Source organism: Meles meles, chromosome 6, assembly GCF_922984935.1.
Source record: "Meles meles chromosome 6, mMelMel3.1 paternal haplotype, whole genome shotgun sequence".
Classification (NCBI taxonomy): domain Eukaryota; kingdom Metazoa; phylum Chordata; class Mammalia; order Carnivora; family Mustelidae; genus Meles; species Meles meles.
In genome coordinates, this window is record NC_060071.1 from 84,861,342 (window position 1) to 84,873,478 (window position 12,137).

Consider the following 12,137-nt stretch of genomic DNA (forward strand, 5'->3'; position numbering starts at 1 on the left):
TCAGGCTCCCTGGTCAGCTGGAGGCCTGCTTCTCCCTCTCCCACTCCCTCTGCTTGTGTTCCTTCTCTCACTGTATCTCTCTCTGTCAAATAAATAAAATCTTTAAAAAAAAAAAGTTTTAAGAATTACAAAAGCAAAATAATAATTTATCTTTTATCCAGATTTACCTATTTTTAACCTTTTACCTCATTTGCTTTTTTTTAAATTTGTGCATATTCTCTTTCCCCATATAGCCATAATTTTCCTGAACCATCTGAGAGTAAGTTACATATATCAGGGCCTTTATCCATAAGTACGGTTGCATGTATTTCCCAGAAACAGGAATATTCTCTTGTGTAACCACAGGACAGTGATCAAGGTTGTAAATTTACACTGATACAATACAATGCATTGTCCATAATCCAGTTTTGTTAGCTGACCTACTAACGCTTTTTAGCATTTTTCCCCTTCCATGAAGATTTTCTCTTGTATGGGACCCAGTCTAGGATCAGTGTTTGCTCCTAGTTATCATGTCTCTTGACTTTCTTTTTTTTAAGATTTTATTTATTAATTCGAGGGAAAGAGAGTGAGAGAGCATGAGCTGGGGAGGGGCTAGAGGGAGAGGGAGAAGCAGGCTCCCCACTGAGCAGGAAGCCCATATAGGACTTGATCCCAGGACCCCAGGATCATGACCTGAGCTGAAGGCAGCTGCTTAACCAACTGAGCCACCAAGGCACCCCTCAACTTTCTTTAATGTGAAATATTTCTATAGTATGTGCTTAATAAACATTTTGAACAAATGGAAAAATGTTGACTGAATGAATAATTGTTTCTTTGGTAACCTATTACACTATCAATTCTGTTATAAAGTTTTTACTATCAACTTAAATACTCTTCTGTATAGCAAAATCCCTGAAAGATACTAGAGGCTACCAACTCTGGGCAGAAGCACATTAATAAAGTTTTCTTGGCTTTTCTCCATTGTATTTCTCTTTAATTTTCAGGGGAAAAAAAAAGACTGTATAACCAATGTATATCAGTTTCTCAGACCTTCAAAGTTAGAAAAAATTCCTCCTCCTGGATAGAGTAGAAATGTCTCCAAGGGCTCAGCAAGCCAAGCACATGAGCGAAGCACGGTATTTTGGTGAAAGGCCCAATATTACAAGCTTCCTTGACAGACAGCTGGTGATACAAGGAGGGCTTCCCATGGCCTCACCACAAGTTCCCTCCTCACTGTTTCCACGAATAAGTTCTCCTAGCCAAACAACCCTCCTTATCACGGAGACCAGGTTACAGTACCTGCTTATCCCTGAGGAGCACATTTCAGTTTCCTGGCAGCCTGTAGAACTATTCAGACAAGTCAGCCCCATCTTTCTGTAAGAACCATGGGTGACCTCATCCTTTTGACACTACATAGCCTGCTTCCCAAAGCCCTGCTTTTTCACCCTTTTCCTGAGTCTAACCCTCATACTGTCCTCCAACACGTGTGTCCTCCTCCCCCTGGGCTGTATTTGTGATTAATAAACTGTTCTGAAATCTTCAAGGGTTGCTGAAGGTTGCTGGGGGTGGGGGTGTGGGGGTGGGGGATGGGGTAACTGGATGACGGACATTAATAGGAAGGCCCAGGAGATAGTGAGCACCAGAGTTACATGCAATTGTTCAATCACTGAACTCTACCTCTGAAACTCTTAATATACTTCATGTTAATAAACTGAATACAAATAAAATATTTAAAAATCAATAAGTAAACTGTTAGTCATCTCCTCTGTCCCGTTGTCAGGTGTTCGGCCCTGGGTGTAACCCAGGACAGGAATCCCTTCCTTACTAATGTGGTGAATGGGAGGCAATCAAAGCAGGTATAGACCTGGTATGGGAAACACAGCTGCCAGAGTTAGAACTGTAACACCTAGGCTGAGAGCCTTCCAGCTAGGAAGCAGCGGGGACACAGAGGACCAGACAGGACATGCCCCAACTCCAGTAGGCAGTTGCTGTGCCACACCAGTCTACTGTTGACAGGTAGAAATGAGGACACAAAGTCACCACATTTTCAAGTTTTTACAAGATGCTGGAAATTGGATTTTATGCTCAAATCTCCCCCCTTCTTAAAGGTCTTTCTTTCTTTTCACTCAAACGAAACCCATCTGGAAGGGTTTTGCGGTTTTGAGAGGTGCCAGTTTGTAACCTCTGTCCTGGCACCTTCAATCCGGTCCCTAGTATACCACCCAGATCCCAAAGCTTACATAACTCTCTGCCCTTGTGCCTTTTAATATCGTGCCGTCTCCTCCTAACACATCTACTAACATTGCTGAATCAAAGAAGGGTTACCATACCCTTAAAATTCAAAATTTTAGTCATATCTGTTTCTAATTCCCCATTTTATATCAGGGCATTCTGCTATTCCTCCCAGCGATAATTAACCACACTGAATTTTATCTCAGCCACATTTCACTCCCCTTCAATTCCTAGGTCCATACTGGATTCTAATAATATCTTTTCAGGTACTTCCTAACCACACTCAGCTTGCCCCGTCCTCCTCATTATATAATTCCAAACATGAATAAAAATAGCAAAGGCCATAGCTTAAAAATAAGACCTCAAAAACACCTATTATGTTCCTTCCAGACTGACATGACACAAATAATAATATTCTTAATTACTTCCAGGAAATATAGTAGAGCATTTTTTCTCCAGGATGTCACTTTTCAAAGACTGGTAAATAGTAGTTTCAAAAGAGGTAACAGAATTACTATGGGGACAAACAACACTAGTTTTTAACCATGTCATAACACTTCAGTATGCTGGATGAATTGAAAAGTGTGTTTAAGAGAAACACTTCTGAAGTATATTATCCATTTGTTCGTTTAACAAACTTTATTGAGTATCTGCTATGTGCTGGTCACTATTTGAAGCACTAGGAATATATTAGTAAACAAAACAATAAAATTACCACTCTCATTAAGCTCACATTCTGTAATATTAGGCAGAATATAAAATCAATGATACCTGTTGATTATAGCTAGGTAACAAGTAAGCTGTTGGGCAAAATCAGAAGAGACTCCATAAAAATTAAAATAGTTGGTATTTATGTTAGGGAAATTACAGATTGTTTCCTTTTACACTCACCATAAAATCCATGAGCTCATAATGAACCATAATAAATTATAAAAAAAATAAACAACTCCTTGCAAAAGTCGCTAATGTACCAACTCATTAATCTGGAAAGTCTGAATAAATAGAATGATCATTGTTTTAGTCCATTCAGGATGCTATAACAAAATACTGTAGACTGGATAGCTTCTTACACTTCTGGAGGCTAGAAGACCAATAAGGAATACAAACCATTGACAAGATGAAAAAGCAATCTACTGAATGGGGGAGGATATCTGCAAATGACATATCCAATAAGTGGTTAATACGCAAAACATATAAAGAACTTACACAACTCAACACATACAAAAAAACTCACAAATAATCTAATTTAAAAATGGGCAGGGAGGGGCACCTGGGTGGCTCAGTGGGTTAAACATCTGCCTTCGGGCTTGAGACCCGCATTGGGCTCTCTGCTCAGCAGGGAGCCTGCCTCCCTCTCTCTTTGCCTGCCTCTCTGCCTACTTGTGATCTCTCTCTCTCTATGTCAAATAAATAAATAAAATCTTCTAAAAAAAATGGGCAGGGAAAAAAAAGTGGCAGGGGACCCGACTAAACATTTTTTCCAAAGAAGACATACAGATAGCAAACAGATACAAGAAAAGATGCTCAATATCACTACTTATCAGGGAAATCCAAATCTAAAGCACAATAAGACATCACCATACATCTGTCAGAATGACTAAAACCAAAAGACAAGAAATAGCAAGTGTTGGGATGCCTGGGTGGCTCAGCCCATTAAGTGGCTGCTTTCTGCTCAGGTCAGGATCTAAGGGTCCTGGGATCAAATCCCACATTGGGCCCCTTGCTCAGCAGGGATCGGGCTTCTCCCTCACCTGCCACTCGCCCTGCTTGTGCATGCTCTCTCTCTCTCTGATTTAAAGAAAACATAAATAATAAATAATAAAAACAAATTCAACCAATGCTAAAAGAAAAGAAAAAAGAGCAAGTGTTGATGAGGATGTAGAGAAAACGGAACCCTCATGCACTCTTGGTGGGAATGTAAATTGGTGCCACCACTGTGGAAAACAGTATGGAGGTTCCTCAAAAAATTAAAAATAGAAATACCATTTGTGGTTCCCAGATGGCTCAGTTGGTTGAGCATCCAACTCTTGGTTTCAGCTGAGGTCATGATCTCAGGGGTCATGGGATTGAGCTCCGTGTGAGGCCCTGCACTCAGTATGGAACCTGCTGGAGATTCTCTCTCTCCCTTTGCCCCTCCCCCTGCTTGTGCTCTCTTTTTTTTCTCTTTTTTTTTCCCTCTCTCTGAATAACTAAAATCTCTAAAAACGAACAAACAAACAAATACCATTCAATTCAATACTTCCACCTGTGAGTATTTACCCAAAGAAAATGAAAACACTAATTCAAAAAGATACATGCACCTCTATTTTGTCACAGCATTATTCACAATAGCCAAGATATGGAAGCAGCCCAAGTGTCCATCAACAGATGAATGGATAAGGAAGGCGTGTGTGTATATATATATATACATGTATATATACATGTATATATACATGTATATATATACACACACATATATAATGTAAAATATTATATATGTATACATATTATATATATATATAATGAAACATTACTCAGACATAAAAGAGAATGAGATCTTGCCAATTTGTGACAACATGGGAGGACCTAGAAGGTATAATGCAAGTGAAATAAGTCAGACAAATACTATATGATTTCATTTATCTGTGGATTCTAAAAAAACAAAACAAAATGAAACAGACCCATTAGTAGAGAGAACAAACAGAGAGGAGAGGGGTGGGAAAATGGGCAAATCAGTGAAGGGACATGGGAGACAGAGACTCCAGTTATGGAATGAGTAAGCCATGAGATTAAAAGGTACAGAAAAGCAAATATAGTGAATGGCATTGTAATAGCATTGTATGGTGACAGATGGGAGCTACACTTGTGGTAAGCACAGTATAGCAAGTAAACTTGTCAACTCGCTGTGCTGTACACCTGAAACTAATGTAACATTGTGCATTAACTATACTTCAATTAAAAGAAAAGTAATTGGTAGGAGTCAAAGGACATCATTTAAAACTGACCAGCTTGTAAAAAAAGTAAGAAAGGGGGGATTAAGGGCATTATTAAAGAGATAAATACAAAGATAGTCACAAGAAAACCAATACAAATTTTCTTAAATACCAAAATAAAAATATTTAAAAACAAAGAAGACACACTATATAGAGAAACATAGTAAGTATTTGCATCCAGTAATTATACTACAAGATAGTATGACAAAGATGAGAGATACAGATCATAAGATATAGATATCAATAATAATACATCATAGATATCAGTACCAATAAACCATGTAAGGGTTAATGAACTTAGCTTTCCCATTACAAGAAAAAGATCTTCAAATTGGCTCATAAACCAAAACAACTCTATTCTGTACATAAGAGACAATTCTAAAACATGGCCATTTTTTAAAAAGACTAAAATAAAGGAACAGGCAAAAATTTATTAGGTAAATGAAAACCATAATAAAGCTGGGGTTGCTATCTTGATATCATTCAGAGCAACATTCAGACTAAAAGTCAGACAATGGATGACACTTTATAATGCTAGAAGCCACAACTCATAAAGAACATACAACTTGTACCAAATAACCCAGTAACCACCTATATGAAGTAGAAACTATAAGAGAGTAAGAAATAGGGAGGTCCCTAAATAGGATATTTCAATGCCTCCCATTCTCAGTACAACCAAGGCAAGCCAATGGAAAAATAAATAAGGACCACAGAATAATCCATAAGGTTGACCATATAGATATTTCTTGGATTACTATACCCTAAAAATAAAGAACATAGTTTCTCCTTAAGTATATGTGGAGCTTTCACAAATATTAATCACATTTTAGGTCACAAAGAAAGCATTAAGTTCCATAAAATAGAGATACTACAAACAATACTGTTGCACCACAATGAAATAAAATTAGAAATTTTAAAATGAAATCAAAGTAGAAAGCCACTTCTGGAAATTACAAAGTCATTTATTATACAAATATTCGGTGAAATAAGAAACAAACATAAGTCAAAGAGTCTCTGAAAAATTATGCTGATGAAAACCTGCCTAACAAAGTATGTGGGTACGCATAAAGCAGTGATCAAGGAGAAGTTGTAGCCTTTGTTGCAAGTTGGAAATAATAGTGCCCTAAAGACAGATTCACCTCCTAATCCCTAGGACCTGCTAATTCTGCCTATATGGCAAAAGAGGTGATTTAAGTAAGGACCTTGAAAAAAGGAGTTTATCCTGGTTTAAGCAGAGGTGCCCCAAATAACATCACACATATGCTTCTGAGAGAGCAGCACAGGGAAATAGACACAGAAGAGGTGATGTGAAGACAGAGGCAGAGATCGGGGTATGTAACTGCAAGCCAAGGAATGCCATCAGTCACTAGAAACCAGGAGAGGCAAAGAACAGTTTCTCCCACAGCACCTCATAGGGAAAATGATCCTTCCTACATCTTGATTTGAGGCATCTGGCACTTAGAACTGTAACAGAGTAAATTTCTGCAGTTGTGAGCTACTAACCCTGTGGTAATTTATTACCACCTAGGAAATGGATATAGTCTTAAAGACCAATATTAGCAAACATTTTTAAATAAATGAATTAAATTCCCAGTTCAAAAAGCACATCCAAAATAAAGGAAATAATAGAAATAAAAGCAGAAATCAGTGAGATGGAAACAGAAAAAACAGATAACAGAAAAATAACAGATCAAGTTGTTCAAAAACCCTGGTTCTTTTTTTTAAAAGCAACAAAACAGACAAACTGCTAGAGAGGTCATACGAGACAAAAGGAAGAAAGCAAAAATGTATAAAGTAATGTATAAACAGAATAGTAAGTATAAATAATATATAAATATAAAATATATATTATATATAAATTATATATGTATATAAAACATAAAATATATTCTATATAAAATATAAAAAAGAAAGGCAAAAATTTATAAAATAATGTATAAACAGAATAGTAAGTATAAATAATATATAAATATAAATATATAATATTTTATATTTATAATAATATATAATATTATTTATAATAATTTATAATATTATATACATATAATATATAATATACTATTCCATTTATATATAATATATAATATAATATACATTAAATATATATTATATTTTATATAATATATAAAATTATAGTAAGTATAAATAATATATAAATATAAAATAAAGAAATTTTAAAGTCATAAAAGATAATTTTGCACATTTATATATAAACAAAGTTCAAAACCTAGACGACACGAAAGATGTCTTAGGAAAGGACTATTCAGCAAAATTTACCCCAATAAGGCACCTAGGTGACTGTCAGTTAAACATCTGCCTTCAGCTCGGGTCATGATCACAGGGTCCTGGGGTGGAGCCTGACATCCTGCTCCTTGCTTCTCCCTCTCGCTTTCCCTCAGCCCCTCCCCCCTCTCATGCTGTCCTTTCTCTCTGTCTCTCTCTTTCTCTCTGTCTCTCTCTCTCTCTCTCTCTCTCACACACACACACACACACAAATGAAGTCTTTTTTTTTATTTAATTTTTTTTCAGTGTTCCAAAATTCATTGTTTATGCACCACACCCAGTGCTCAAAAATTTATCCCAGTAAAGATAAGAAGCTTAAATAGACCAATTTCCATAAAGAAAAAAAAAAAAACACAGGCCCAGATGGTTTAAGAGTCCTCCCAAACCTTTAGAGACCAGATAGTACTAATACTATATAAATTCTTTCAGAGAGTAAAAACTAAAGAAAAACTACCCCTAACAAACAAAGGCTAGGACCAGACAGTTTCACAAGCAAACTCTACCAAACATTTAAAGAAGAGTTAATTCTTATTCTTTTCAAACTACTCCAAAAAATAGAAGAAGAAAACCTGCAAACTCATTCTATGAGGCCAATATCACCCTGTTACCGAAATGAAATAAAGACACCACAAAAAAAGAAAACTAGAGGCCAATAGCTCTGATGAACACTACAAAAATACTCAACAAAATAGTAGCAAAATGAATCCAACAATGCATTAAAAAATCATCCACCATGATCAAGTAGGATTTATTCTTGGGTTGGGAGGGTGGTTCACTATTCACAAATCAATCAGTGTGATACATCACATCAATAAAGAGAAAGGATAAAAATCATATGATTGTTTCAATAGACATAGGAAAAAGTATTTGACAAAGTAAAACATTCATTCATGATAAAAGCCTTCAACAAAGTAGGTTTAGAGGGAACGTACCTCAACATAGTAGAGGCCATGTATGAGAAATCCACAGCGAAACTCACATTCAATAGGGAAAAACCAGTGTCTTCCCCCCTAAGGTCAGGAACAAAACAACTTTTATTCAACCACTTTTATTTAACATGGTACTGGGATTCCTAACCACAAGAATCAGAGAAGAAAAAGAAATAAACAAGGCATCCAAATCAGTAAGAAACAAGCAAAACTTTCACTCTTTGCAGATGACATGATACAATATGTAGAAAACCTGAAAGTCTCCCCTATTTGCAATGACCTGGATGGTGCTAGAGAATATTATGCTGAGTGAAATGAGTCAGTCAGAGAAAGACAAAGACCATATGGTTTCATTCATATATGGAATTTAAGAAACAAGGCAAATAAGCAAAGGAGAAGAGGGGAGAGAGAGAGAGAAACCAAGAAACAGACTCTTAGTGATAGGGAAAAAAAAACTGATGGTTACCCGAGGGGAGGTGAACGGCGGGATGGGTGAGATAGGTCATGGGGATGAAGAAGTGCATTTGTGATGAGCAGTGGGTGATGGACAAAAGTGCTGAATCACTACATTATCCACCTGAAAGTAATATAACACTGTATGTGAACTATATTGGAATTAAGATTAAAAAAATAAAATCATCTAAAGCAGAGAAAAACCACTGAAGGAAAACTTTCTAATTAATTTTATGAAACAAATATAACAGGTGTATCTGATATCACTTATAAATATACACATAAAATATCCTAAATATTACCAGGCAGACTCTAGTACCATACTGTGAAAATAACACACCTCAGTCAAGGGAATTTGTACCAGAATTGCAAGGATATTTCAGTATTAGGATATCTATTAATATTGTTCACCATCGTAATAGCTCTATAGAGAAAAATCATATGATTTTCCATTATAAATGCTGAAAAGATCTTCAAGAAAAATCAACACCATTCCTAATCAAAACTCTCAAGAAGAGTGGCTGCGTTACATTGGAGAGTTAAGTGGCAGGGGATCCTTTGGCCGCGCTGTGGGCCGGAGAATTTCAGGATGACAGACACTTCTGAAGCTGTTCCCAACTTTGAAGAGATGTTTACCAGCAGATTCACAGAAGATGACAAAGAGTACCAAGAATACCTGAAACGGCCTCCTGAGTCCCCACCGATCGTTGAGGAGCGGAATAGCAGAGCTGGTGGGAACCAGAGAAACAGAGGCAATCAGTTGCAAGATAACAGACAGTTTAGAGGTAGGAATAGCAGACGGGGGGTGGCCAAGTGACAATCGATCCAACCAGTGGCATGGAGGATCCTGGGGTAACAATTACCCGCAGCACAGACAGGAACCTTACTACCCCCACCAGTACGGACACTACAGTTACAACCAGCGGCCTCCCTATGGTTACTACTGATGGAAACGGCAGCAGCTTTTTGTGAAATCATTTCCTCTGTTAATATGACAAAAGTTTGTGTGTATCTTCTGTTGGTCATAGTTTTACATCTGATTTCAGAGTGGATTATAAAACTTTTTGGAACTTGTGACTTAAAAAAAAAAAAAAGATCTTACTAGAGATGTGCTGGTTCAGTATTCCCCTAAAAAGGTTGTGGATTCCATTGCCTGACTTCTACCTCAGATTCTTCTTTGTTTCATGACTTCATAGTGCTTTGAACTTGGTGTCTGTGTTCCCTGTTTGACCTCCAGGAGTTCTGTCTTTGTTTTACAGAGAAATAAAAATTATAAAGTGGAAAATGCTTCATTTTACTTTATAAGATAAGGAAGTATCCAAATACTCAGATTTTCTCATTCCCAAATTTTTACAGTGGTTAGCACGGTCAACTCACGAATGCACAACTGTGCTCACTTGTAGCGTGTTGTACATGGCACCAGCAGCTGAAGGTAAAACGACTGTAGATGCTTTTTTGGCTTCCGTTGTTGTGACTGTGGTACTTTTTAATCATTACTCTGGGTATGAGTGAGGTCCGCAATCGCTTTGGTCTCTTTTTAGAGGATGTCAAAAATAAAACCTTAAACTGGGGAAGAGAACCTTCTCAGTTTCAGTGTCTTGATCTAGTGGTGGTGAGATTGGGGCACACAGTCATTTGTTACAAACCGTGAGGCTTTTTGCTAAGTTAAAGCAGATCAAAACTCACATGTTCTAAAAGAGAGTTTAACTCTATAAATGTTCTCCTTTCCTTTTCAGTAGTGTGTATATAATGCTGCATTCCGACTACATACTTTTATGTACTTATGTGAATTGATTGTATAATGTTATATTCACTATCAAATGTGCATCTTCACTGCTTCCTCTCGTATAAAAACCGTGATGCTGGAACTTCCTCTCCGACCGATCAGTATATTCCAGATCATTTTAATACCCATTTCAATGCTTTCATTCAAATAAAGTACTTATAAGATTAAAAAAAAACTCTCAAGAAAATAGTATTACATATATTTCCTTAGCATGGTATATATCTTAATCCTAAAACCAGCATCTTCTTAATGGAGAAGCATTAGAATTTTTCTCACTAAGTTCAGGAACAAGGCAAAGATTCTCACTATTTTTACTATTATTTAACACTGCACTAGAGTTATTGGTCACAGCAATTAAAACTCCTCCTAACCTCCCCCCAGAATTAGAGAGGTTAAGAACTGGGGGGAAAAGGAAGCAAAACTAGTACTACTTGCAGATGACATGCTAGTATAATGGTAAAACCTTAAAGAACCACTGGAAAAAAACCTTTAAAAAGTCCAACAATATAGCATTACATGAAATTAGTATGCAAAATCAATGACTTTCATACACACAAATTCTCAACTGAAAGATATAATGGGAGAAAAAATCTCATTAAAATAACAAACCCCCCCCCCAAAAAAAAAAAGGGGAAAAAATAAAATAAAATAACAACCCCAAAGCCACTCAAAAATATACCTAATATGAGGTTTTTGAAACCCATGTGAGGAAAACTAAAAGTCTTCTTGAAAAACACAAACATAGAATTATACAGATGGAAAGACATCCCATGTTCCTGGTTAGAACATCTCAACATCATTAAGATGTCACCTCTCCCTGTGTAATTTATAAAAGTAATGGGATCCTAATTTTAAAAATACAAAAAACAAATGAGCTTTTTCTGGAACTAGACAAGTTGACGCTAAAACTCATATGGAAAAATCAACATGCAAAAAGAAAAACATGAAAAAGGAAAGTTTATGAGAGAGGATTAGCTTCTCTAATTAAAATGAATAGAGAGATTAATAGGCTAGGATAGAAAGTCCAGAAATAGATTCAATGACACATAGATATCTAGTATATAATAAAGGTGACATTAAATCACCGGGCAGAGATGGACTTTTCAGTAAATACTGTTGGTACACTGAATAGCCACTTAGAAAAGGATAAAATTAGATCCATTCCTCACACCATACACAAGAATAAGCTCCTAATGAATCAGAAATATAACATAAAACAATAAAGTATACTAGGGCAACAGAAATTATAGATGAATTCCTCCAAAGTTAAATGCTTTCTAACCATACTCAAAATCTGAGTGCAGTAAAAGAAAAAAGAAGTTCCAACTAAGGAAAAGTTTAAAACTATTATATGACAATAAGCATATGTCAAAGACAAATGATTAATAGGGGAAAATTTTCCAATATATCTTTTAAATAAAAGGTTAATAAAACAGAAACTTTTAAAATCAAGAAAAATACCAAAAATTTTACAGAAAAATGGGCAAAAGAAATGGACAGATC

General features: G+C 36.1%; 1 pseudogene; it reads left to right on the forward strand.

The window, feature by feature from the left end:
• The first annotated feature begins 9,374 nt into the window (after nt 1-9,374).
• Nucleotides 9,375-9,845, forward strand: LOC123944764 (annotated as a pseudogene).
• Nucleotides 9,846-12,137: the final 2,292 nt, after the last annotated feature.